Genomic DNA, 27,649 nt, shown 5'->3' on the forward strand with positions numbered 1-27,649 from the left:
TAATAATGATTAGACTGACTTTTTAAACAGGACACTCACAGGAGTCAAAGCACTAAGCCAAATAAACTCCAACAATAAAATAATCTATGTCAATAATAAAACAACACTACAACAATGCACAAAAATCCCAAATTATTAAATTATTCATTTATTTTCTATACCATCTTATTCCAATTAATGGTCATGGGGGAGTTCAATCAATCAGCCATAGAGTGAGAGGTGGGGTACACCCTGGACAGAGTGCCAGTCAATCATGGAATCCAAAATGAAATTTCTGATAATACAGAAAAGGTGTGACTTAATACTCTGGAAAATTTGGTACCTGTAAATAATTGTGAATTAATGTGTTATTAGTCAGTGTTTGTTCTATTATAGTGACATTGTGAAGAGGATTCATGTGTTAAAGACCATGATTAAGATGAGCATTATTGTCAACAGACTTACAGTACACTATGTTAACATGAATAATGTGGCCATTGCGTAGTGTGTGTGTGATGCATGAAAGTCATTGGCCTAAAAAGACACTCTCTGTGTTTGCTGTCCATTTTTGTGGTGAGTATTGCCACATTATTTGTAATGCTTCAGTAATTTGAGTTAAGTTATGTATAATATTAAAACATTTGGGGTATTTCTTTTTCTCAAACCATTTGAGCTGAATTTACCATGTGAACTTTGATGATGTAAAGATCAGATCCATTGGTAAACATGCACGTGGAGTCCATCCAGGCTTCCCAGGAAACTGTGTGCGGAAACATATTTTCACCAACACACCCATAACTGTAAGATTTGTGTAGTCTATAGGTGCACACACATGCACACAAGTGCATGTAGTGCATGCATGCTCTCTCACTATCTGTCACACACACAAACACATACACACACAAAGATAAAACAGTTGCCACTACTGACTTCACAGTTCATAACTCCATTCAATTCTTTCCTTATTCATCATCACCTCAAAAATGTTTTCTCATGCACGATCACCTTTCCTCATCAGCAATTCCACTGTGCTCCATGACCAAGACCGTTTCTTTCACTGTTCACAACCATAGACTGGATCTATAAAGGACAGAGCCTGCATGACATCATCCTCTGGTTTTCTATGGAGACCTGGAAGAGTCAAAATGAAGCCTGTGTCTATATTATGTACAGAACCATGTTCACAGCAGCTAAGCGACAAACTCATTTAGGGAATAACCCTGTTGTGTCTGATGATTTGCGGACATTCATGCTGGTTATATGGTTGCAAATTGAGCTTTAAAATGGATATTTGTGACCATATAGCAGCATGAACATCTGGAAATCATCAGACACAAGGGGGTTATTCCCATTCTAATCCAATTCCGTCATTTGCACGGTTTATTTTTCTGTAGGTAATTTGGTCAGCGAGGCTTACCATGAGGCAGCATTGCTCCAACAGTGGTTAGGGCATGGAGTAGTCCATCAAATGTGAAAATCCATCAAATGTGAATAGGTCATTCTGTGTCACAATCCATACTTCCGTATGGTATCTTAAATTCACCCATTTCGGTGGTAGCGTCGGCACGCAACTTTCTCTCGCTCTCAGCTAACAGCGCCATTATGACATTTGCGTAGCAGCACGTGCAACCGGTGTTCTGTCGAATTGTGTGTCTTGTCACATAAATCGACAGTTCCGCATCCCGACAATATTGCATGTGCGTGTGCATGCGCAGTTGCGAGGAGGGCTGGCCTGTCGACATGAATAACATCTCATCAGAACACCAGTCAGGGTGTGGAGTAATACATCCAAATGTGAAACGGTCAAATATTTTGCCACCGTTACCCTGATATTATACAGTCTGAAATCTCACATGATTAACCAATCAGATTTGTGGAAAAAATGTAATTGGATTAGAATAATACATAAAGGGGTGGATTGTGGGTGGCTGTACTTGTGATGAAAGATGCCTGAACACGCCCCTCTCTTAGGGAGAGACTAATCCACGGGAAGAGTGTGTGCGTGTCAGCACAAACCATTTGGAGCATGTGGGTTTCAGCAGAAACCATTTTAAACCGGCGAGTCTTAATCTGGCACACTGGGCCCAGAGCTTTGAAACTTGTGGCTTGTATTACCCAGTGAGTGTAGGTTGTCTTGCTGATGGTAATACATTTCAGGAAAGAAGAACTAGGGCTGTGAATCCTCAAGAATGATATGAACTGAGTGCTATAAACTTAAGTTAATTCATATTACAAGAAGAATTTCCCAACTTCAAAATTTTACTGTATTTTACCTCCCTCATCACTGTTTTCTCTTTTTTCTTTTATCAAGGATGACAAACATTTTTTTTTTTTTTTTTTTTTTATGGGGCCTCATTATTCTGTTGGACAGAATGATCCATGACACTTGTCCTCGGGCCACTTGATGATTCATACCTGATAAAACTGAAGGTCTTCATATCTCCGTCTGGGGCAGACAGGTGTCATGAAAGATTCTGTTCTTTGTTTATCACGTTGACTCATTGATCACGTTTTCATATTACACATACCAATTGCACATAACAACACAAGTATGCTCACCTGCCTGCAAGGTTAAATGCAACACTTCCCAACCACATAGCTCTACTGATCCACGCACAGGGCACCTGGGGGTGGGCCGAAGCAGGCTTATAAAAAGGCAGGTTAACCTAATGTCGGGGCTCTTGCATGCATCGTCAGGTGGGGACGTTTGTGGCAAGAGTCCAGCGCTGTTGTAATGACTCTATTCACTGAGTGAAGGTATCTTTTCAATACAACACTTGGTTTTTGAAGGTGGTGTCCTGTTAGTCTTTTGAGTCTTTGAGTTCGCTCACCACATTAAAGTACCGGGAGGGGATCTGCCTGCAAGAAAATCCCTTACAGTTCCAAAGGCTGCTTTGCAGTGAAACGTTTTTAAAAAATTAGAAATTTTTATGACATAAAAAAATCAGGCTTTGTGTATTAAAATTTCTAAAATTATGTCCTTTAAACTCACAGTGAAAAACAATCTCTACATCATGAATCAAAAGAAATAAAAATCTGAAAGCCAAAATGATGGGGTGAGTAAGTAAGTGCTTTTAATATAGCACACGTAAACCATCAGTTTTCTTTGGACAAGTAAGGGGATGGACACATGAACATTCCCAAGACACTGATTATGCCTTGGATTTTATTTACATGAATTATGAAGACATACAAACAGTATGGTACTCTATGGTAAATCTGCATGGAGTACACAGTTCTCAAAAACTGAGTGACTGTGCAAGAAGGGGAAGAGTGAGGAAAGCCACCAAGACAACCCTGAAAAAGTTATAGACTTCTGTGGCTGTGATTGAAGAAATTGTGCATAGTGCAAGTTTTGAGTTATGTATCACCAGTTATATACAGCTTCATGATGAAGTGGTATAGAGAAGGTTATATATATATATATATATACACTCAACAAAAATATAAACGCAACACTTTTGGTTTTGCTTCCATTTTGTATGAGATGAACTCAAAGATCTAAAACTTTTTCCACATACACAATATCACCATTTCCCTCAAATATTGTTCACAAACCAGTCTAAATCTGTGATAGTGAGCACTTCTCCTTTGCTGAGATAATCCATCCCACCTCACAGGTGTGCCATATCAAGATGCTGATTAGACACCATGATTAGTGCACAGGTGTGCCTTAGACTGCCCACAATAAAAGGCCACCCTGAAAGGTGCAGTTTTATCACACAGCACAATGCCACAGATGTCGCAAGATTTGAGGGAGCATGCAATTGGCATGCTGACAGCAGGAATGTCAACCAGAGCTGTTGCTCGTGTACTGAATGTTCATTTCTCTACCATAAGCCGTCTCCAAAGGCATTTCAGAGAATTTGGCAGTACATCCAACCAGCCTTACAACCGGAGACCACGTGTAACCACACCAGCCCAGGACCTCCACATCCAGCATGTTCACCTCCAAGATCGTCTGAGACCAGCCACTCTGACAGCTGCTGAAACAATCGGTTTGCATAACCAAAGAATTTCTGCACAAACTGTCAGAAACCATCTCAGGGAAGCTCATCTGCATGCTCGTCGTCCTCATCGGGGTCTCGACCTGACTCCAGTTCGTCGTCGTAACCGACTTGAGTGGGCAAATGCTCACATTCGCTGGCGTTGGCACATTGGAGAGGTGTTCTCTTCACGGATGAATCCCGGTTCACACTGTTCAGGGCAGATGGCAGACAGCGTGTGTGGCGTCGTGTAGGTGAGCGGTGTTCTGATGTCAATGTTGTGGATCGAGTGGCCCATGGTGGCGGTGGGGTTATGGTATGGGCAGGCATCTGTTATGGACGAAGAACACAGGTGCATTTTATTGATGGCATTTTGAATGCACAGAGATACCGTGACGAGATCCTGAGGCCCATTGTTGTGCCATACATCCAAGAACATCACCTCATGTTGCAGCAGGATAATGCACGGCCCCATGTTGCAAGGATCTGTACACAATTCTTGGAAGCTGAAAATGTCCCAGTTCTTGCATGGCCGGCATATTCACCGGACATGTCACCCATTGAGCATGTTTGGGATGCTCTGGACCGGCGTATACGACAGCGTGTACCAGTTCCTGCCAGTATCCAGCAACTTCGCACAGCCATTGAAGAGGAGTGGACAAACATTCCACAGGCCACAAATGACAACCTGATCAACTCTATGCTAAGGAGATGTGTTGCAGTGCATGAGGCAAATGGTGGTCACACCAGATACTGACTGGTATCCCCCCCCCCCCCCAATAAAACAAAACTGCACCTTTCAGAGTGGCCTTTTATTGTGGACAGTCTAAGGCACACCTGTGCACTAATCATGGTGTCTAATCAGCATCGTGATATGGCACACCTGTGAGGTGGGATGGATTATCTCAGCAAAGGAGAAGTGCTCACTATCACAGATTTAGACTGGTTTGTGAACAATATTTGAGGGAAATGGTGATATTGTGTATGTGGAAAAAGTTTTAGATCTTTGAGTTCATCTCATACAAAATTGGAGCAAAACCAAAAGTGTTGCGTTTATGTTTTTGTTGAGTGTATATATATATATATATATATGTGTGTGTGTGTGTGTGTGTGTGCTTTTCACCACAGCTCCTTGCAATTGTGGGTCCTACAATGTCCCTAAAATGAAACACGGTGGTGGGAGTATTATGCTGTGGGGACGCTTCAGTACATCTGTAACTGGTAATCTCCTCAAGATGGAAGGAATCATGAAGAAAGGATATGTGAAGCTTTTGAAAGAAAGCCTCAAGCAGTCAGCAGCAAAACTGGGTCAGGGTCATTGCTTTGTCATTCAACATGTCAGTGACCCAAAACATATATTGCTCCTGATGACCTACCTCCAGAAGACCAAAGTGATTGTTATGGACCCCAACAGGACTGGTTTTACAGGTGTTGGCCACTGACACTATTTCCCTCCTCATTTTTTCTGACTGATTTTTTTTATTTTTTATTTTTTTACAAGTTTTGCATTTTGCTAGGGTCAGTGTCACTACTGGTAGCACGGTATGGTACCTAGACCCTATAGAGGTTGCACAGGCAGCCCAACTACTCCAGGATGGCACATCAATACGTACCATTACGAGAAGGTTTGCTGTGTTTCCCAGCACAGTCTCAAGAACATGGCGGAGATTCCAGGAGACAGGCAGTTACTCTAGGAGAGCTGAGCAGGGCTATAGAAGGTCCTTAACCCATCAGCAGAACTGGTATCTGCTCTTTTGTGCAAGGAGGAACAGGATGAGCACTGCCAGAGCTCTACAAAATGACCTCCATCAGGCTAATGGTGTGAATGTCTCTGACCAAGCAATCAGAAACAGACTTCACGAGGATAGCCTGAGGGCCCGATGTCCTGTTGTGGGCCATAAGCTCACTGGACTGCACTATGGAGCTCGATTGGCATTTGCCATTGAACACCAGAACTGTCAGGTCCGCCACTTGGCACCGTGTGCTTTTCACAGATGAAACCAAGTTCAACTTGAGCACAAGTGACAGACGTGAAAAGGTCTGGAGACACAGTGGAGAATGTTGTACTGCCTTCAACATCATTTAGCATGACTGGTCTGGTAGTGGGTCAGTGATGGTCTGGGGAGGTATATCCCTGGAAAGATGCACAGACCTCTACAGGCTGGATAGCAGAACCCTGACTGCTATTAGGTAACATAATGAAAAAAAACAAAAAAAACAAAAAAGAGTTTTCACAATGTTTTTCTTCTCTTCTGTGTCAGATTTGTGATGACATCATCCATTTGTCTAGTGCTCTTATTGTGAAAGAAACAGGAAGTGTTTTGTGGTAATGTGGCTAGCTTTGCCACAGACACCAGCATATTGTAAAAAGCAAAAAAAAAAAAAAAAAGAATTTTCACAATATTCTTCTCTTCTTTTTCGAACTCGTGATGATGTAATCTGTTTGTCCAGTGCCCTGATTGTGAAAGAAACAGGAAGTGTTTTGTGGTAATGTGCCTAGCTTTGCCACAGTCACATGTTGAAGGAGCTGCTCTGTTTCTGTTCGTTTTTGTCTGACAAAAGTAATTTAGCCATCCACTTGAATCCGAATTAAATCACCATCCATGTTGCATCCAAATGAGTTTCTTGTCAGATGATGTCCTCACAGTTCATCATTAAAGGCCCCTTCACACATAGAATGCGGTCGAATTGTGCATGAAGCAGGAATCGTATACAAATGTGTAAAATTGTAGCTGCCTCTAACGCCTCGTACACCTGTTGCTTCAACTATGTGCACACAACCAGTGGCTGAAAGACAGACTGTGCGCTGTGCCAGTCCATCGAACCCTCTCACGGCAATTGTCGGCTAAATTCCAGGTGACACACACGAACATCTAATACCGCTTGTTTGGCACTTAGAAAATATGTGGCCATTTGCACTATCGGAATGAAAACAGTCAACAGACAATCACTGTTGAGCTGAATGTGAAATTTGTCTAAGTGCTCCATGACTGTGGAGTTGCAAAAAGCCACACACTTGTGGTGCATGTGTCTTGCACATTGTGCACGTGTGTCGCCCCCACACTTGCATAAAATGCTTATATGTATGTACAGATCTGATCACATGGGGGTCAGACAGTGAGGTCTGATCACACACAGCATGGGGAGGAGCCTGTCAGCCGATCACAGCGCACTGACAGCTGGATGACAGCTCAGTGCACACATTACAAACACAGAAACCACTTCCAGGACAGTTATATAAATAATTATGACAATACCTACATACGCAATTACATAACAAATAATGAAAACGAATGACCACAAAACACAGAGTGAAATGTTGGTCTGTGCACTGAACGGACAGGGGGCTCCTGGAAGTCCCAGCTTGAGAACACAATGTGTTGGAAGGACATGAACTTACAACATTCCTCCGTGAGATACGTGTCTCCTGCTGCTGTCCTCACATGGAAATATGTAAAACCTGTTTCGCCTTTGCACTGGGCTGATGTGTCTGGACACCAGCGCACCTCGTCCATGTCTTTCTTGATTTCAAGTATTTTTTCTGCTCTGATTACAGGCCAGCGATGGTAGCACAGTGGTAAACTTTCCATCTGGTAATCAGAGCTATGGGTTTGAATCCGTGAGTGCCATTTTTTTAACCAGGGTTATTTAACTGCAGGGTTCTGTATTGCGTCCCCTTTTATGTATTATTTATATCAACCAAGTGTTATTCACTAATTATACAGCTGGTTTTTATGTTATTGTTCTCCACATCAGCAGTGTGATGTGGTGCAGCTGCTCACACTGTGTTCCTGCTCGAAAGACACCATCGCAGTGTCATCGTGCACAACTGCCTGTCGGCGCAATGCCTTTCATGGTCACTCATACGAGGTGTTTCGCTGTGCGTCGCCCTGAGTTGTGCTTATTCATACTATGTGTGAAGGGGGCCCTAAGCTTTGTGCGTGTTCACAACTTTGAGCAGATTTCAAACAGATCTTTCCAGCTTGCCTGGATTTTTGCTGTTTTCGAGAGAGACAGTGGGACAATGCACACGCAATGCTTCTGGACAAGAACACATGAAACCTGGGCTTCAAGTGAGCAACAGACTGGATGTTCCACTGTTTTCAGTGAGAGGCTGATGGGGAAAATTATGGATTTTTTTTTATTTTATTTTAATGAGCAGGAATCACAGAAAGCAACAAATGGATTATTTAACTGCAGAGTCACCTGGATTTAAATAGGCAGGAAGTTTTTTTTTAATCTTCCATGAGAGCCACAGTTTTTCTGTTTTAATACAATGCTATGCACAATGTTTCCGTGAAATAAATTATTGTCTGTGTGGTTAAACTGACCATGCACTCACTTTTTCTTCTTGCTGCAGAGATAAAAAAAAGTGCCAGACAGAAAGTTGGTTAATAATGTCAAAATTTAAATGCCCACCTAAAATAAATTAATTCCGTGACCCCCAGCATATTGTAAAAAGGAAAAACAATGCATTTTCACTGTATTTTTTCCATCACCCATTTGTCCTGTGCTCTTATTGTGAAAGACTCTTGTGCAAGAAACAGGAACTTTGTATCGAATGTCTCACAATTGTGAGAGACTTTTGTGAGGAGCTGATGCGGAGCTGCCATGGGAGCATGCCAAAATAGTGGAGTTGATCTGATAGCTACTTTTGGAAGTAGCCAAGAGACACCAGCAGCCACGGGTTATGGTCAGTTGGCTGGAAGCACCTGTCTGCACCCACTTATCCTTTTTCTTTTTCTAAATCAGGACCACAATGGGAAAAATTCTCATCCTCATGGCTGTGGTCAGCCCCCACACACAGAGGTGGGCTTAATCACAGCAGAACGGCAGAGGACATCTGCCCACAGGAGGATGGCATGGACCTCGACATGATTCTCCAGGTGGTGTTCCTGCGCCATCACTGTGTGACAACCTCTTTGATGGAGTGGACTTGGACATTATTCTCTGACTGCCGATCGTGTGTGATCCGTGTGTAACGAATTCTTTGATGATGTGGACCTGGGCATTATTCTCTGACTGGTAATTGTACTTGATCCATGCATAATAACGTCTTTGATGGTGTGGACTTTCCATATTTAATCTCAGAAAGCATTCTACAAGTGGGTGAGTGCCCTGTTCAGTTTCTTCCTTTTATATTTTGTTCTCCTCAGTGGAACTGGTAGGTTTGGATCTCGATGTAGAGTCGCTGTCTGTACCGGAGCAGCACACTGTTGTAACCCCATTTCAGCTCCCGCTGTGAATGTGCATGCAGAACTCTCAGCTGTTTTTCAGGCTTCCTGATAACACATATGTATTTCTTAGATTTTTCACAGTTATATTGATGACGACACTTATAAGCATGCACAAAGCAGAGCCTCTAGCAGAGACTGTTTTTAACAGGCTGCGTTTATGGTGGATGGCACTGCACTAAGTCTCTCACAGTGGAGAGTGGATGCTGCTTTTACCGTGACTGCATCAAAATAACAGTTAATCCTGAAAAATGAGTCATCATAACACAACATCACACGTATGTAAACTTTGCAATTAATCTGCAACTGTGTTCTTAACAGTAGCAGCTACATTCCATTCAAGCATGCACTGGGACGTTTCCTCAAAGTTACATAAATGCTGTGGGAAGCACTCAGAAAAATGAGTACTCATGAGTACTTTGTTTTCGGCAGTCTCTGCAGCTGTTTGTTGCGAATTGCACATACATTGAGACTGGTCACGGAAGTGCACAAAGGAATCCCAGTCTATCATCGGATGGTCTCAACACAGCAAAGGCACCAGTGTTAAATTAACACTGAGTGTACACATGGTCCCACACTGGATCAGCTTTGACCATGGCCATAATTAACTTTTCAGCTATGAAGCCACAGAGAATTAGGCCTCTGTATGCTTTGGCAGGCATTTTTCAAATTGGTGGCTAATAAGCATAGGCAATAATAAAAAAATTTCTAATGCAATGAGAGACTTTTCTAACCTTAGATTACTTCCTTATGATGCAAAGACTATTGTGGGTCCATCGTATGCCTGGCTGTGTCCAAAATATATGCTGCCTCAGCAAAATTAATCAGCAAATTGTCACAATTTACCGCCAGTGAGGTGAAGCAGGAGGAATGTTTGACAAATCTGGTGCTTAGGATAAGGATATTGGTAAGAACTCAGAGGGAGTTTTTCCTTACCACTGCTACTCTGGGGGTTAGTAAGGTTAGACCTTACTTGTGTGAAGCACCTTGAGGCAACTCTGTTGTGATTTGGCACTATATAAATGAAATAAATTCAGCTGAATTGACTGTCGTTTGTAGATCAGTGGTTTTTGACAGACTGGCTGTCGCTTGCTGATAATGTCATCAGTAAGTGCAAAACATGATTGGCCGGTCAATGCAGGGAGCATTGTGGGTAGTGTAGCTCAGCTTCACTTTGGACGTTACAGTGTTATCGCAACCTGGTCTCACGGCAAGTCATGGCAAGCCCCATTTTCATCACAGTATCACAAATTCATTCTAATTAATTCCATGATGGCTGTACGAAATTAAAAGTGAAGGGGGGGGGGGGTGTCAGTGTGGTTATGGTTAGGGTGGGGGGAAGGAGTAGGATTCGATTATGGTTAAGGTTAGCGATGGGGGTATGAGTAGGATTAGTAATATTGAGTTAAAAAAAACGTCACGAAAATTTGACTCATTTCCTGACGGGAGCATGAAAAAAATCTAATACCGAGATAACTGTGACTTCTAATACTGTGTTTTACTACTTTTGAAAGATGATGACAGTGTTTGAGTTTTATTTTTTTATTTATTCATTTTTTCATGTGTTCTTTGTGTTTGTGATCCTTGAATTTATCCAGCAGCCCCTGCGGCGCTTAAACTGGTTTATCATAAGCCGACAGTTGTAAACCTTAAAAGTTATCGGTTATCGGCTATCTGTAATAAAGATATTTTTTTTAGCAGTTTTATCGGTTTAGCATCATAAAAGATAACTTTTCAGTTATCTGATTAATGGTTATCGAAGCTGTTTGGTAGCTGTGTCCACCACTGGGTATATTGTATATCGTTCACTCATATTACCATATTTAATTTATTGCGTGGAGCTGTGGGGAGAACAAAAGTTGTCTTGATCAACTATGTAAACTTCAGAAATGGCCATTAGAATAATCCATTTTGTAGGATACAGAGAGCACGCAAATGCCCTGTTCCTCCAATCCAAAATATTGACATTTAGTGACCCTGGTTCAATTCAAAATTGCTAAACTCTTATTCAAAATTACAGAAAAATCACTTCCTCAAAGTATTCTATGCATGTTTCAAAAAGAAGTGGCCAGCATGACTTGAGAGACCAGACAAATGATAAAAAAGTTCTCCTGCACCACCTTGAAAGGTATGTGTATTTCTAGATGGGGAGTGGAAACACGGAATAGTTTAGAAGCAAATGCCAAACTTTGCACTAATCTGTCACACTTTAAAAAGGTTTATAAAGAATTCTTATTACTGAAATATGAAAAGAAATAACTCGCACTTAACAGAAGAAATGTTTGTCTTTTCTAAATCTGTATAATCATAAATGATTATTGATATGGAGGTATGATCTACTCACTAAGGATCTTGGTAATGACTTAAAAGTTTTTTCTTTTCATTTTCCTCTTTATTATTTGTACGACTATAAACAATTTAAAAACACGTCAAGGGTCGAAGAACAAAATTGATGAATTTCTGTGCTTTCTAATATTCAATTTGTGCAACAAACGTCCATCCATCCATTTTCTTCTGCTTCATCCGGGGTCGGATTGCGGGGACAGCAGCTCAAGCAAAGCCGCCCAGACCTCCCGATCCGCACACACCTCCCCCAGCTCCTCCGGGGGAACCCTGAGGCATTCCCAAGCCAGCTGAGAGACGTAGTCACTCCCAATGGGATGTGCCCGGAACACCTCTCCAGCGAGGCATCCAGGGGCCATCTGGAAAAGATGCCAGAGCCACCTGAGCTGGCTGGCTCCGAGCTCCTCCCGAGTGACCGAGCTCCTCACCCTGTCTCTAAGGGAGCGCCAGCCACCCTGCGGAGGAAACTCACCTCAGCCGCTTGTACTCGCGATCTTGTTCTTTCGGTCATGAGCCAAATCTCATGACCATAGGTGAGGGTCATAACATAGATCAATTGGTAAATCAAGAGCTTTGCCCCCCTGCTCAGCTCTCTCTTCACCACGACGGTCTGATACAGTGACCGCATCACTGCGTGAACCCTTGAGCACCTGATGGAGGGTGTAGAGCTGGTCTAGTGTGCCGCAACCAGGACGAAAGCCACACTGCTCCTCCTGAATCTGAGGTTCAACTATTGGTCAAATTCTCCTCTCCAGTACTCTGGAATAGACCTTACCAGGGAGGCTGAGGAGTGTGATCCCCCTGTAGTTGGAACACACCCTCCGGTCCCCCTTCTTAAACAGAGTGATCACCACCCCGGTCTGCCAATCCAGAGGCACTGTCCCCGACCGCCACACGATGTTGCAGAGGCGTGTCCACCAAGACAGTCCCACAACATCCAGAGATTTAAGGTACTCAGGACAGATCCACCCCAGGAGCCTTGCCACCAAGGAGCTTTCTGACCACCTTGGTGACTTCAGCCTGGGTGATGGATAAGCCCGCCTCTGAGTCCCCAGTCTCTGCTTCCTCTTCAGAAGACGTGATGATGGGATTGAGGAGATCCTCGAAATGCAACAAACAATGCAATGCATATGTGTACGCACTCCATATAATCTGATTTGGAGTGTAACTGCTGTAAACAGCGATTGTGTATCCTTGTTTGTTTGCTCTGTGATACTGAGTATGGGCGAGACAACTGCATTACACACTCAGTTCACTCATAAACAGGCACAGGTAGGCGTTTATAAGCTTTGCTTCGGCCTACTCCTTTTGGGCATTATGTACGAGGTCTGTTAGAAAAGTATCCGACCTTTTTATTTTTTTCAAAAACCATATGGATTTGAATCACGTGTGATTGCATCAGCCAAGCTTGAACCTTCGTGCGCATGCGTGAGTTTTTTCACGCCTGTCGGTTGCGTCATTCGCCTGTGAGCAGGCTTTGAGTGAGGAGTGGTCCAGCCCCCTTGGCGGATTTTCATTGTCAGGAAATGGCGGAATGATTTGGGCTTTTTTTCCATCAGAATTTTTTCAGAAACTGTTAGAGACTGGCAGCTGGAAACCATTCGAAAAATTTATCTCGCTTAAGGACGCCTTTAAGGACGCTCGACGTGCCGCGCTCCGTGCCGCCATCAAGAGCCACAAACCACCGGATCATTTCTAAATGGATGGCTCTGTGGATCCGAGACCGTCGTGTGCACTTTCTCTGGTTATCACAAGAGCTGGACATCAGCCATTTTCCGGCAGATTTCACTGGAAAGCCGAGCGGAGGCTTCGCGCATCACGACCGATTTGCTGATGGAGCGAGACAAAGGAACACCTCCATTTTAGTCTCACAGGATGGGTTTGAGATGGCGTTCAGACAGCTGTCGGTGGTTTTTCCATCGAGTGATTATCCGAGAAATTGTGGATGTGCCTGGACATGCCAGAACATGTCCCGTGAGGCTTCATCACGGCGTTCCTTTGCGCCATGCGGCACCGCATGGAAAAACCACCGACAGCTGTCTGAACGCCATCTCAAAGCCATCATGTGAGACCAAAACGGAGGTGTTCCTTTGCCTCGCTCCATCAGCAAATCGGTCGTGATGCGCGAAGCCTCCGCTCGGCTTTCCATGACAAAATCTCTTGTTAAAAGTGAAATCTGCCGGAAAATGGCTGATGTCCAGCTCTTGTGATAACCAGAGAAAGTGCACACGACGGTCTCGGATCCACAGAGCCATCCGTTTAGAAATGATCCGGTGGTTTGTGGCTCTCGATGGCGGCATGTAGCGCGGCGCACCGAGCGTCCTTAAAGCCGTCCTTAAAGCTGTCCTTAAAACTGTAGTAACAGTCCTTATTCTCTGTGAAGCCCGTAAAATTTTCACCGAAAGCCAGATAAATTTTTCGAATGGTTTCCAGCTGCCAGTCTCTAACAGTTTCTCAAAAAATTCTGATGGAAAAAAAGCCCAAATCATTCCGCCATTTCCTGACAATGAAAATCCGCAGAGGGGGTGGACCACTCCTCACTCAAAGCCTGCTCACAGGCGAATGACGCAACCGACAGGCGTGGAAAAACTTCACGCATGCACACGAGGGTTCAAGCTTGTCTGACGCAATCACACGTGATTCAAATCCATATGGTTTTGAAAAAAATAATAAGGTCGGATACTTTTCTAATAGACCTCGTATTCTTCATTTAAGCCAAAACTATATCTGACTCACAAGCTTTTCATAAAATGCATACCAAAGCAAACATTGAAGCTTTTTAACCTGGTGAGGGACACAGGGGCTCCAGAGCGTCAAGTGAACCTCAGTGTCCATGTTTGTTTAGTGAACTGAACCTCCACACTGCACATCAGTTCAGGTCCCTCTGGCTCGGTCATGGTGCCAGCCAACCTCCACTATCCCTTTGATCAATAGCTGCCTGACTGCCTCGTCTCTGCTTTGCTTCAGATCAGCAGCTGCATGGCTGCAGCCTCATTAAAAAATACATCACACCCAAATTACATAGATCTCTTTTACTCTTTTCATTTACATTCACTGAATAGCAGCCCCACCTCTTTGTTCTCCTGTTCTGCTGTGTCATGATGAGCACCTTGAGCTGAATTCATCATCTCCAGCAATGCAGGGCCACCTCTGTTCTGCATAAGATTTGTTTCATTATATTTTAATTTTTCATTTTTACCTTGTTGAATGATTTTGCATTTTTATTCAAATTGCAAGCTTTTCCTCTGATTTGGATGGCATTCCTTTGGGATGACCCTTAAGCGGTTGAAGATTGTGTGTGTGTGTGTGTGTGTGTGTGTGTGTGTGTGTGTGTGTGTGTGTGTGTGTGTGTGTGTGTGTGTGTGTGTGTGTGTGTGTGTGTGTGTGTGTGTGTGTGTTCCTTTGGGATGTACAGTAACAGTGAGTGGAACTGAGGGCGAGTCTGAGCAGGTTCCTGTGCAGACAGTAGCAGACTAATCTGATTCTGAGATGCTGATATGCAGCCTGCCTGATCTTCCAGTGCACATGTACTTCCACTTACTGCACATCCAACACGAAGTACAGGGTGACACCCCCCCCCCAAAAAAAAAATTGAACCCATAGAAATTGTAATAAATCCTTTAAATGTCCAGCAAATTTCTTGAAATTTGATGGAATTAAACTTCAGTCTGCATACAATCATTCCCCAAAGTTTCAGTTATCTTGGTCGCTTTGCATAAAAGTCTTGTTCTTTCAAAATTATACTCCAAATGGCATGGTCTGTTGGCGAAATAGGCCTCCAGGTAAAGTTGTTGCTAAGAGATGCTGAAAATGGAGTGTTTTATGATGCATCACTTAACATGCTAGAATGTGTTGAAATGGACTCCTTTAAACTGACATGACCGGAATGACCAAATGTTTTTCCAAAAGATTACATTAGACTCTGAAAATGGTAGCAAACCATTCAAAGAAGATTCAAAGAAATACACTAGCTATGTCAGCCGAATGATTTTCACCATGTTTTATGATGTGTTAGAGCATATCTATACAGTCAAATCATGAATCTGGTTGTTTAGAGCAAAATCTATAGTCACTAGAAATCTCTTAATTTTGAGCGAGGTTCAAAATGTGCCCATTTTCTGCACCCCAGATGGCAGTGTGGGGATTTGAGCATCACATTCATATTTTTACCATGTATTCCTACATATCTCAAGATGATGTGTTGTCATATTTTGTGCTTCATAATGTGCCACACATTTTCAATGGGCAACAGGTCTGGACTGCAGGCAGGCCAGACCTTGCTGCTTATGGGTAGAACGTTCTCCAGATTCTCTGAATCTGCTGATTATATTATGGACTGTAGATGATGGAATCCCTAAATTCCTTGTAATTGAATGTTGAGGAACATTTAGGGGATGCTCCTTTTATACCCAATCATGACACTCACCTGTTTCCAATTAACCTGTTCACCTGTGGAATTTCCAAACAGGTGTTCTTTGAGCATTCATCAACTTTCCCAGTCTTTTGTTGGCTCTGTCCCAACTTTTCTGAGATGTGTTGCAGGCACCCATTTCAAAAATGAGCACATATTTGCACAAAAACAATAAAATTTCTAAGTTTGAACATTAAATATCTTGCCTTTGTGGTGTATTCAGCTGAATACAAGTTGAAGAGGATTTGCAAATCATTGTATTCTTTTTTTATTTACATTTCACACAACGTCCCAACTTCATTGGAATTGGGGTTGTATTTATTTAATAACAGCGAAGCGAGGGCATGATTGCTACATTTGTGCTGTGGTGGGCACAGTTCCGCTAATCCGCTAACCCCTAATTATCGTAGCTAATGTTTTCGTTAGCAGATTAGCTTTTCAGATGACTTTGAAAACCATCAGCGGACCAATTAGCTTCCAATAAATTTAGTTCCGATAATTTTTAGACCACGAACATGTTTTTGTGGGCATAGTGAATAAAGCTTAACAGTTAAAAACATTTGTGAAGTCTGAAATCAAAGATTTTAGTGTTTGTCTGTTTGTAGTAGAAAGATAACTATGAGTGGTACAGCTCTCTTCTCTGCAGACAGAGGAGAGCTGACTATCAGACAGACAGACAGACAGAAGGAATGAAGGAAGGAAAATCCTGAAAGATAATTTCTCCTCACACCATACAGACTTGCCGGCATATCACAAAAGTCATGCACAGGCAGACAGTTTTGGCTTATGGCTAAATTTTTAAACAAACTAATTCCAGACAAGTTATTGAAATTAATGTCATGTCTGTACTTTTAAAAGTGAAAATATCAGCTATATGTTTTTGTTTTAAAGTAAGACACACATGCTGCAGTGCATTATGGGTAAATCAGTTTCCTTACATGAGTGGTTGCTTGGTCGGTATAACACATGTTACTGAAACATGTGGTGAGTTTGTAATTTGTAAATAGTAATTTTTTTTCATTTTTTTCATTTTTTTTAAATTGTAAAAAATTCAGTTTGTTAAGTGGCTTCAGCAGTTTTACCGAATGTGTGGCAGCAATTGTATTCACACTGCCATGAATACTGCCATCTACTGGCCAGTAGATATTTGCTATATTACTCAGGTGGAAGAAAGCAGTCCTCATAATATCCCTAATGTGTAGGTCAAAGCACAACATAGGATCAAAAATCACCTGAAGGTTCCTCAATTTGTCAGTGTGATGTATGACACACGAGCCTAGGTTAAGACAACTGGTCAAATTGATGCCAATGTTTCGCTGGACCAAGAACTATCATTTCAGCCTTGTCTGAGTTCAAAAGTAGGAAATTGCTAGACATCCTGCTTTTCACCGAGGCAAGGAAATCTTCTAAGAATTTTATGTGAATGGGATTACGAGCAGCTGTCGGCTTGTATAACTGAGTATCATTAGCATAGCAATGAAAGGCAATCCCAAAGCGCCACAATATGTGTCCAAGGGAGAAAACATGGGGGCCTAAGACGGACCCTGTGGAACCCCAAATTTCATGTCACTAAGGTTAGGGGTAGTGTTGTTGTACAAGATACAGTGAGAATAACAGGTATGATGTCAACCATGCAAGAGCATTCCCAGTAATCCCAAAATGATTCTCCAACCTATCGAATAAAATTTGGTGATCCATGGTATTAAATGCAGCACTAAGCTCTAACTGCACCCAAACCATAACGGTGTCAGACTCTATTGCAAGAAGAATCTCTTTTTACCACTTGAGTGAGAGTTATCTCAGTGGAATGATATGTTCTAAATGCATACTGTATTGGCTCAAAGAGATTATTCTCAGTAAAGTGGTCCATGAGCTGCTATGAAACCACTTTTTCTAGAATTTTAAAACAAAATGACTTTGATTTCGGCCTATAGTTTTCAGTATTCTAGGGTCACAACTACATTTGGGCAAGACTGCCCAAAGATAGGTGTGCCAAGCTTCTGGCATCATACTCAAGAAGACTTGAGGCTGTTATTGCTGCCAAAGGTGCATCAACAAAGTACTGAACAAAGAGTGTGAATACAGTTCACACAAGTGTGTACAGTTAGTTTAATTAGTTTTTATTTGTTTTGTTTTGCAAGTTTTTTATTTTTAATAAATTTGCAAATATTTAAAAAAAACTATTCCATGTTGTCATTATGGGGTGTGAGTAGAATTTTCAGGGAAAAAAATATTTAGCCATTTTGAGAACAATGCTCTAACATAAAATGTGGAAAAAGTGAAGTGAACTTTCCGGATGCCCTGTTAAGTTCGTCTGCATAGATTCTTGGTTTGTGACTCCAGAGACGGTGACTCTTGTTCTTTTAATTATTTAAGAAGCAGGACAATCACACCACCCATCGATCTAAATACCCTTCAACCCCCATGGCCCATCTCTCTTTAGGTCACAGGGGCAGTTCAGTCCCAAAGAGCAAACCAGTCCTCCCACACTCGAACCAGTGGAGACAGACCATTGACTCCACAGCAGTTGATAATCAGTGTCTACTCCTCGGCCCCTTGAGTCCCAGGCCTGCTTCTTCAGCTGCTATAAAGGATACACAAACATCGATGTGTATGTGCACTTAAGTATGTAGAGAATAAGTACAAGCGGGCACACAGACCACAGTAAGAGCTGTACATTAAAGTGGCATGCTCACCTCTTACCTCTGCTGTGCAGACACAGACATTGACTAGTGGATCACAAACCCTTTACCTGAGTCAATAAAGTTCCTGCATAGAATTGATTTGGTAGGGTAAGAGAATAGAAATGGTGATAGGGATCGGGGACTGAGCAACAGGACTCTGAAATCCATAGATGGATTTTTCACTCTCTCTGTCAGGCATTGTCAGTTATTCTGTTTTGTGTGCTGAGAAACCAGAGGCAAAAACTGAGCCGACATGAGATGCAGCAAACATCTATCTCTTGCAGCGTGATTATACAGGATTTAGAGTTACTGTGCATGAAACACACAAATGCAGAAAAAGAGCAGTGGGATAAATGGATTTGAATTTGGATGTGCCCCTTTCGCTAAAGACAGTGGTTATATTTACAGCTTGGAACTGTATAGACTCGGGGTTTTCAAAGTGTGGGAGAGTGAACCCCCCTCAGGGAACAAATGAATTGCTGTCATCCCCCCCCCCCCTCCCCCACGAGACACATACACACAATTTCAACATCTTTGTGTTCTTTTACACATCTTAAATACATTTTAAAAGTATTTCGATGTTTTTAGGGAACTGTATACGCATTTACACATTTTACAGCCTTTTTACAGCCTAACTAATATTAATTCAACGTTACAGGGATGGGTATTGATAAGATTTTATCAATATCGATGCCATTATCAATTCCGCTTATCAATCCGATTCTTTATCGATTCCCTTATCGATACCTCTTGTAAATTTTCTGTGCACTAAAAGTAGGCTTTACAGGTTTTCTATGTCAATAATATTTTATTGAGTCTTAAAGTAAATAAATATGAAATTGTTCATTGGATGCTTGATCTCTGGACATAAATAAAAATGAACAAAATCTGTAGTTTTTCTCAAAAACATTTCCTTTCAGACATTAATGGCATGAATGTCACTCCATACCTCTGAGCTGTTCTCAGCTGGTTGCGCTGCAAGTCAGCATCAATGTAATTCATAAAGAATGCAGGACGTCTCATTTTGGTAGGAAAAAAAGTTTTACTTTGTTGTAGGTTGTTATCTGTGTTACGTTTGGAAAGAGGAGTCATTTGATTTAAAATGGTGATTCGCTTTCAACAGTGGTGGGCACAGCTAACCAAACAGTTAGCTTCAATAACCACTTACCAGCAAACTGAAAAGTTATCTTTAATAATGCTGAACTGATAAACCACCAAAAAACTTATCAGAAGCTACAGCTAACTGCTAACTGATAACTTTGAGTACTGTTTCCGGTGTCGCAGACTGAATGCCCCCCCCCCCCCAAAAAAAAAAAAAAAAAAATCGGTCCGCCTTTTGCATCTGCGCATGCGTCATTTTGGACCACAGCAGCACGTCTGAGACGTCTGAGGCTCTTCACCCAAAGCAATCAAATGGATTAAAGGGATTATTAACCATCAGATGATAAAGGTAAAACCCCTTAAATCATTCTAAAGTCAGCTTTAAGCAGAAACAAGGCCGTTTTAAGCAGAAACTCGACAAAATTCCATGACACTTTGAAATGACCGACGTGCAGTGAACGCATCAGCTAGCAACTCGTTTAGCCGCAGCATTCTGATCGCTTCCATCGCCTTTTGTGATGAAATAATCCTGAATTTATGTGGAAATGATTGTTATACAAAAGCTTCAGGTATCTGTCGCTGACACAAGATGTCTGGAGTGCAGTTTGAAGACAAACGAGGTGTTAATCCATGAACCGCATCATCAGGGGAGACAATTTTTAGAGGAACCATTTGGTCAGCAACAGTGGTACACTCTCAACTACTGACGAGCTGATTTTGAGTTTATACACCGCCAACGCATCTGATAGAATTAAAGGCAATCACAAACCCAAACACAGCTAATAAATCAGCGCTTCTGTTACTGTGTGCCCTGCCAACTAATATAAGAAAGAATCATTATCCTCCGCAGTGTGTTCCAACTATAGGGGGATCACACTCCTCAGCCTCCCCGGTAAGGTCTATTCCAGAATACTGAAGAGGAGAATTCGACCGATGGTTGAACCTCGGATTCAGGAGGAGCAGTGTGGTTTTCGTCCTGGTCGCGGCACACTGGACCAGCTCTACACGCTCCATCGGGTGCTTGAGGGTTCATGGGAGTTTGCCCAACCAGTCCACATGTGTTTTGTGGATCTGGAGAAGGCGTTCGACCATGTCCCTCGGGCACCCTGTGGGGAGTGCTCCGGGAGTACGGGGTCCGGGGTCCTTTGTTAAGGGCTATCTGGTCCCTGTACGACCGCAGCAGGAGCTTGGTTCGCATTGCCGGTAGTAAGTCAAACTTGTTTCCAGTGCACGTTGGCCTCCGCCAGGGCTGCCCTTTGTCACCGGTTCTGTTCATTATTTTTATGGACAGAATTTCTAGTCGCAGCCAGGGTGTAGAGGGGGTCTGGTTTGGGAACCACAGAATCTCGTCTCTGCTGTTTGCGGACAATGTGGTTCTGTTGGCTTCATCAAATCAGGATCTTCAGCTTGCACTGGGGCGGTTTGCAGCCGAGTGTGAAGTGTCCGGGATGAAAATCAGCACCTCCAAATCTGAGGCCATGGTTCTCGACCGGAAAAAGGTGCTTTGCCCTCTCCAGGTCGGTGGAGTGTCCTTGCCTCAAGTGGGGAAGTTTAAGTATCTCGGGGTCTTGTTCACGAGTGAGGGACGGATGGAGTGTGAGATCGATAGACGGATCAGTGCAGCATCTGCAGTGATGCGGTCGCTGTATCGGACCATTGTGGTGAAGAGAGAGCTGAGTAGGGGGGCAAAGCTCTCAATTTACCGATCGATCTACGTTCCGATCCTCACCTATGGTCATGAGATTTGGCTCATAACCGAAAGAACGAGATCGCGAGTACAAGCGGCCGAGATGAGTTTCCTCCACAGGGTGGCTGGGCGCTCCCTTAGAGATAGGGTGAGGAGCTCGGTCACTCGGGAGGAGCTCGGAGTCGAGCCGCTGCTCCTCCACGTCGAAAGGAGTCAGTTGAGGTCGCTCGGGCATCTTTTCCGGATGCCCCCTGGACGCCTCGCTGGAGAGGTGTTCCGGGCACGTCCCACTGGGAGGAGGCCCCGGGGAAGACCCAGGACACGCTGGAGGGACTACATCTCTCGGCTGGCTTGGGAACGCCTTGGGGTTCCCCCAGAGGAGCTGGGGGAGGTGTGTGTTGATCGGGAGGTCTGGGCGGCTTTGCTTGAGCTGCTGCTCCCGCGACCCGACTCCAGATAAAGCGGAAGAAAATGGATGGATGGATGGATGGATTATCCTCCACAGCATACAGTGGTGCAGCCGAGAGGCAGACATCTTGAAAAGGAAAGCAGGTTTGACTTATGGGTTTGATTTATAAACCTAATTAATCCGGATAGTTTAACTACATTAATGTCAAGTCTGTCATTTGTACAAACTGAAAATATAACACATATCTTTTAATTTTACAATAATGCACTAATTCTGAAGTTTTGAATATTGACAAACACAGATGCCAAACTACATTTTGGGTAAGGTGAGCCTCAGTTTCAATTCAAATTATTCACTTTATATAGCACTAAATCACAACAGAGTCGCCTCAAGGTGCTTCACACAAATGTTGTTGTTCATTCGGCTGCTCCCGGTTTTGTTTGGGGTCGCCACAGTGGATACAGCCAGGTCCGCATTGGTAATTGGCACAAGTTTTACGCCGGATGCCCTTCCTGACGCAACTCTAGTTTTACCTGGAGAAACACACACAGCCACTGGTGTTCCAGAGAGGTCTCCCATCCAAGTGCTCTGCTTAGCTTCTGAGATCTGACGGGATCAGGCTGACACAGAGCAGACCAGCTGCATCAAGGTGCTTCACACAAAACAATTCAGAAAACACAATAAATGAATTAAGAGATTAAAAAGCATAGTAAAAGAGTAAAAAAAGTAAAAAGCATAGCAAAGCAACATAATATGCCAGTATGGAATATGCCGTCCAGTAGATGGGTCAAAATGCACAGAACACTGCCATCTACTGGATGGCAGTGTGAATGATGCCTGGCTTTATCATAACCAGCAGAAATGTCAGTTTTCAGTTTTACAAATGCCTTTTTTTAACATATAAAAATGACATATTTTACAAATACACATTTATTTGTAAAAACCAACATGTTAACTTTTGTGTTGGTTAAATGAATCAACCAATCAGTAATCGCAGGCTCAGTTCAGTTTACCCATAATGCAATTTGGCATCTGTGTTAATTATAAAAACTTCAGAATTAGTATATTATTTTAAAATTACTAGATACGTGTTAGATTTTCACTTTGTACAAATGACAGTTGACATTAATGGCATTAAACTAACCAAATTAATTTGTTTTATGAATCAAAACCATAAATCAAACCTGCTTTCCTTTGGAGGACTTCGGCCTCATGGCTGGCAAACTGTATGCTGTAAAGAGTAATAATGACTTTTGTTTTTGCCCGCCCCCCCATCTCTGTCGCAGCCTGACGGCTAGGCTCCTAGCCTCCTTCTACTGGTAGAGCTGAGCTCAGCAGCTCTTTGCTGTCTCACTGCTGTAAAATACATAGCAGACAGGAGCCAACAGGGTTTATAAATGTTTTTTGGTGTAAAACATATCGAAACTTAATTTATCGGAAGCTCATTGGTCAGCTGATGTTTTTTGTACTTAGCTGAAAAGCTAATCTGCTAACAAAAAAGTTAGCTTCAATAATTAGCACTTACCGGATCAGTGGAACTGTGCCCACAACTGGCTTTGAACTTGCAAGAGTACTCCATTACCATGACCAAAATGGCTGTCAACAAGGGAGGAAGCCATTACTTCAACAAAAACATAAAAAAAAAAAAAAAATTATGGTTGATAATCTGGATAAATGGTTTTCATCTTCCATTAGTAACCAAAATAAGAATTCAATCACTATTCAGATTTCAATAATCAGTGATGGTATAAAGGAGACTGAATTTATACCCTTAAGTTTGAGGTAGTAATTTAGTCGTACACATTTATTCATGTCCCACGTGATGCGAAGCAAGGTTGCTCTAATTTATAAATATAGGTATAGTTTATTTGCTATTGGGGTCACAAATAAAATTTATTTGAACATCTGATGATCCTCTCTGGCCACAATGCTATGTATTACCAAGATCACAAGAATAAAAATCAGCCGTATTACTTTGTCACTGTATATAGGCCCCTTGGCCCATACTCTGTATTCTTAGATGAATTTGGTGAGTTTATCTCTATCTTGTCAACTAGTGCAGATAATATTCTGATTATTGGTGACGTCAACTGTTGGGAAAGTGTCGTGACACGGGCCCACAACAGGGGGCGCAAATGAACGGACAATAGACGAGCCAAAAATACAACACTTTACTGTTGTGAAGCGTGCACAACGAAATACAGACAAATACAGAATTTGAACAGAGTCAAATGTACTAAGGTGACGTGTGGGCAGGCTCGAGGATAGAAGACGTCCGTCCAGAGAAGAGCCGGATCCCACACGATTTCCACTGCCACCGAACCCGGAGAATACTGGAGCCGCCAAGTTCCGAGTCCCCAGGTGGCCACCGTCTCCGGCTGTCGGATCTGGTACTGCTGGCAGGAAGCAGAAACAGTTATGTGTGGGTGTGTGTACACCCAGCAAATATAAGTAGCAACAGTTCCTTAATGGTGGGTAAGACACCTCCACCTCCAAAACGGGAACACAATAAACCAGTAACAGTAGCACCTACTGAATACGGCTGAGTATATACCTCCAAAGGCAAACGATATCTCGGCAGCGGGGTGGAGATGTCTTCCAGCTTATATGGAGTGGTTGATGAGTTGATGATTGGTGACAGCTGTCATAGTGGATGAGTGACAGCTGTCACGCCGGCTGTTCCTGAGAGGCAGCAGCGTCCTCTCGTGCCTGAAGCCCGCACTTCAGGCAGGGCGCCCTCTGGTGGTGGTGGACCAGCAGTACCTCCTCTTCAGCGGCCCACACAACAGTCAACATTCACATAAATAAGCATTCCGATCCCCTCTTCAAATCATTTATGGAAATTATGGATGAATTAGGATTCCAGCAATGCATTAGGGATTTGACACACATTCGTGAAATATCCTGCATTTGGTCACCGCATGTGGTATTGCTGTCACAAATATTGACATCATGCCTCTTGCATCAGTGGTCACTGATCACTCACTTAGGTTTACAGTTTCGCTGCTGTGTTTAGTAGAACAACAACCTGATTTATCATTGCAGTGGCACACCAACTCCTCAACTACGATGAAACTCGAAGCTAGACTGCCTGATATCTTAGCTTCACATTTGAAAAATGCCCAATCAGTAAACCTGTAGCCCACTCTTGGGCCAACTGTGCTGGAAATTATTAATCTGTCATTAACCTCTGGATCTGTTCCTACATGTTTTAAATCTGCAGTGATTAAACCATTACTTAAGAAATCTAATCTTGACCCTAGTACATTGAATAACTATAGGTCAGTATCAAATCTATCATTTTGCTCTAAAATGCTGGAAAAAGTGGTTTCACAGCTCGTGGACCACCTTACTGAGAATAATCTTTTTGAGCCACTGCAGTCTGCTTTTAGATAATATCATTCCACAGAGAAAGCTCTCACTGAAGAGGTGAATGATCTTCTGCCTGCAGTGGATTTGGACACCACTACAGTTCTGGTGCTGTTAGATCTTGTGTGTTTGATACCATGGATCAACTTATTCTACTTGATAGGCTGGAGAACCGTGCGAATAAGGAGTGTTACTACAGCTTTAAGGATGGCCCACAATGGCGCACGGCGCGCCGCACCCCGAGCCGCGATCGAGAGGCAGAAACCACCACATCATTTCTAAACGGATGGCTGTGTGGAGCCGGGACCGTCGTGTGCAATTTCTCTGGTTATCACAAGAACTGGACATCAGCCATTTTCCGGCAGATTTCACTTTTAACAGTCCGCCAATCCAGATCCGGATCACCTCCAACATTCTGTGGTCTTTCATGCTCTATTATGTACAGTAGTGTTCAGAATAATAGTAGTGCTATGTGACTAAAAAGATTAATCCAGGTTTTGAGTATATTTCTTATTGTTACATGGGAAATAAGGTACCAGTAGATTCAGTAGAGTCTCACAAATCCAACACGACCAAGCATTCATGATATGCACACTCTTAAGGCTATGAAATTGGGCTATTAGTAAAAAAAAAGTAGAAAAAGGGGGTGTTCACAATAATAGATAATTATAATAATGATGCTTGTACCACCATGCTTCACTGTCTTCACTGTGAACTGTGGCTTGAATTCAGAGTTTGGGGGTCATCTCAAACTGTCTGCGGCCCTTGGACCCAAAAAGAACAATTTTACTCTCATCAGTCCACAAAATATTCCTACATTTCTCTTTAGGCCAGTTGATGTGTTCTTTGGCAAATTGTAACCTCTTCTGCACATGTCTTTTATTTAACAGAGGGACTTTGCAGGGGATTCTTGCAAATAAATTAGCTTCACACAGGCTTCTTCTAACTGTCACAGCACTTACAGGTACAGTATTGTACATACTGGCTCTGTGGTATGTACATCTGGAAATATCGGTGTCACACTTTAGATGATTTCACTGGTCACAGCTATCACAGGTGATGTCCAAGTGATTACTGTGGACTGGTTTATGGCAGATGGCAGATCTTTTTATATGTGACACTTCCTTTAGCACAGGTGTGATCTTTTAGAAGTTTCTTCACACTTTCTTTGACATATTCAATCAGTAAATAATTTTAATTTTATAGTTTTGGTGTCTATGAATGGTCTTTTTTTGTCTATGAATTTTGCACATTGTGTCTATGAATGGTCTTCTTTTTTTTTGTCTATGAATGGTCCATGTCTATGAATTGTCCGGTTACCTTGAAAATGTATTAAACACTGTTTTCTTTGTAACAATAAAAAATAAACAGCTGAAAGTGTCTTATTTCCATCCTTTATTTTCCTTCATACAGTGCTCTTTTGTTGTCTGTAATACACATTACACCTCTTAAGTGATGACTGCATTTTTAAGAGATTCAATTATTTGGGGCAGAACAGAATCTTCTTTGCAACAAGAAGCACTCGGAGAGCGCAAACCTCTGCCAAGGCCATAGGGTCACTGACGTCACTTGGAATGCCCTTTGGCAAAGAGACTTATTCCACATCATTTCATGCATCTACCATCATGTTTCAGATTCAGTGGTTAACCCTCTGGGATCCGAGGGCATTTTTTGGACAGTTCACTCGCCTGGCATAAATGTTTTATTATTGCTGTTAACTGCTCTCCCTGCATCCCACAATCAAGTTTTATGTCTCTTTTTTCAGGACAACGTGTACTTTCAAAATATATATGCTATAGTTGCGTTTTATAAGTATATAATAATATATAATCAGAAATGAGAAAGGAAAAATCAAATCAATTTTATTTATATAGCACCAAATCACAACAAACAGTTGCCCCAAGGCGCTTTATATTGTAAGGCAAAAGCCATACAATAATTACAGAAAAACCCCAGTGGTCAAAACGACCCACTGTGAGCAAGCACTTGGCGACAGTGGGAAGGAAAAACTCCCTTTTAACAGGAAGAAACCTCCAGCAGAACCAGTCTCAGGGAGGGGCACTCTTCTGCTGGGTCTGGTTGAGGCTGAGGGAGAGAACCAGGAAAAAGACATGCTGTGGAGGGGAGCAGAGATCAATCACTAATGATTAAATGCAGAGTGGTGCATACAGAGCAAAAAGAGAAAGAAACACTCAGTGCATCATGGGAACCCCCCAGCAGTCTAAGTCTATAGCAGCATAACTAAGGGATGGTTCAGGGTCACCTGATCCAGCCCTAACTATAAGCTTTAGTAAAAAGGAAAGTTTTAAGCCTAATCTTAAAAGTAGAAAGGGTGTCTGTCTCCCTGATCCGAATTGGGAGCTGGTTCCACAGGTAAGGAGCCTGAAAGCTGAAGGCTCTGCCTCCCATTCTACTCTTAAAAACCCTAGGAACTACAAGTAAGCTT

The sequence above is a fragment of the Thalassophryne amazonica genome, chromosome 1, assembly GCF_902500255.1.
Source record: "Thalassophryne amazonica chromosome 1, fThaAma1.1, whole genome shotgun sequence".
NCBI lineage: Eukaryota > Metazoa > Chordata > Actinopteri > Batrachoidiformes > Batrachoididae > Thalassophryne > Thalassophryne amazonica.